The sequence below is a fragment of the Humulus lupulus genome, chromosome X (assembly GCF_963169125.1).
Source record: "Humulus lupulus chromosome X, drHumLupu1.1, whole genome shotgun sequence".
NCBI classification, from domain to species: Eukaryota; Viridiplantae; Streptophyta; class Magnoliopsida; order Rosales; family Cannabaceae; genus Humulus; species Humulus lupulus.
The window spans coordinates 75397961-75400038 of record NC_084802.1 but is presented as its reverse complement, the minus strand read 5'-3'; positions in this window follow the sequence as shown (position 1 = coordinate 75400038).

The window sequence follows — 2078 nt, the reverse complement described above, 5'->3', positions numbered from 1 at the left end:
GAGATGTGTGGTTCGAGAAGGTCCTAGGGAGCTGATTAGCAGAATAGTCACAACAAGGTCTAATAACCGGCTCGGGGTGAGCTTAGGCGTATTTTGGGAAACTTAGCGTATATTGGGATTTACCAAGTAACGAGTAATTACTTGATGATTAATTGGGCATGTTGGGATTGGTTGGGAATCTATAGGACTACTTGAGGTTTAGTGGGAAAATGGTGGCAAAAGATGATTTTGCCTTTGGTGGTGTTAGAAAGGCTAAGGATAAGTTAAGGGCATTTTGGTCTTTTGTATTAAGGGATAGACTCAGCCTTAGTAACTATGTAGAAAGAACCAAAAACCAGAAAGAAACACAACACCCTCACACTCTCTCTCTCTACTCGACACTTTCTCCCTCTCTTGGTGGCTTAGAGGGTTTTGGAAAAATTTGAAGGAAAAGCTGAGACTTTGGGACTGGGAGTTGAGGATTTAAAGCTGGAGGTGTTGGGGATCAGCTCAGGGTCGAATTATTAATTGAGGTAAGGATTTCGGTGCTGAATTGTTAAGCTTTTCTAATGTGATTTAGAGGTTTTGTTTAGGTTCAAACCTTAGGTCTGATTTTGGATTATTGGTAAGGCTAAGGGTTAATTTATGGGGTGTTTATATCAGTTATGTTGCTTTGATATGAACTTTAGACCGAATTCTGGATCTAATCTTTGATTTGGATGGATTTTAGAGGGTTTGGCTCGTAGAAATGTATGGAAGATTTCTGGGTTTTGGGCTCGAGCCGCGAACCTATTCTTCAGGCATTGCGACCCGTGTGTGCGAGAAGGCCTGAGAGCCTTTGATGTTGCCCAGGTGCCGTGGCGCAGGCTGAGTCGCGCCGTGAATCATGTCCCCTAGAAGAGAGCCCCAAGGTTCTCTGACTTGTAGCACGTCGTGGCCCTAAAGGGCTGGGCTGCGGCTCAAATAGGGAATAATGGCCAATATGGGGTTTTAAGCTCGGGAACCCAAATTTAAGGTGTTGACGCAGTTTTTCGCCAACAACAGATGAAGAAATCTAATAGGGACATTAGTGCTAAATTGTAAATCATAACAAAATGATAAGAACCCTCTTGCACACACACAACTTTTACGTGGTTTAGTGGTTAAAATCCACCTAGTCCACGAGACAGTATTATTGCTTTTCTCTCATCATTTCTGCAGGTTTTAGTAATACAAAAAGGCAGTCCCTTTCTCCATCCATTATCCTTGATATTTATAGGGGAATTTATTGGACAGGTTTGGGTAACCGCATGAATAAATAAGGTATACATTTAATACAGATTATTCACATTTACATTGGGATATGGTTTGATAATAGAATAGAATATACTCCTGCTATCTCGGATAATAAATGATAGAGCAATACAGCCTGGGCATTAATGAGTGTATAAGGAGCCTTCGAATTTCTTTGGATCATTCAGTATGCTTTGTGACCTAGTTTCCACGAGCTGGATATCTCACCCGAGCTGGTGTTTAAAGACTATTTGAACCTTAGCCTGTATTAAGCTCAGAGCGCCCAAATGTGGATCTGGCCACTATAAGTCTCGAACTAGATTGTTATCCTAAAAGGCGGTTTGATAGAAACATGTACGTTGTGTATGAACTGGATTGAGTCTCGAGATGCTCACGTCATTGTTAACCAGATATCTTACTTGGCTATTTTTCCACATATTCATCTGCCGGCTGTACCCGAGCTGAGTAATTGAACTCGTGCTAATTTTAGGGTATAACATTTTCCACCCAAGCTCCTGCTCGTGCTTGATGTCATCACTTTCTGACATGAATAGTAGGCGCTTTTAGGCTTTTTCCATGTATAATCGTGCCTGCCCACTACTTGAGTATTGGACACGTGGCTGTCTGTAATTGGCGTTAGTTCGGGTTTCGAGGATTGTGACAACTGTCCTGTCAACTTTTTGTTGCCGTATGGTTCATTTAATCTTGGCCTTTGGATCTTGAACTAACCCAATCGGATGGCCCGAATTAATTCCTGTAGTTTGCGTATAAATAGGGTGATCAGACTTGAACCCTCACCACCTTTGCATTCAAAAAGTTTCCTTTTC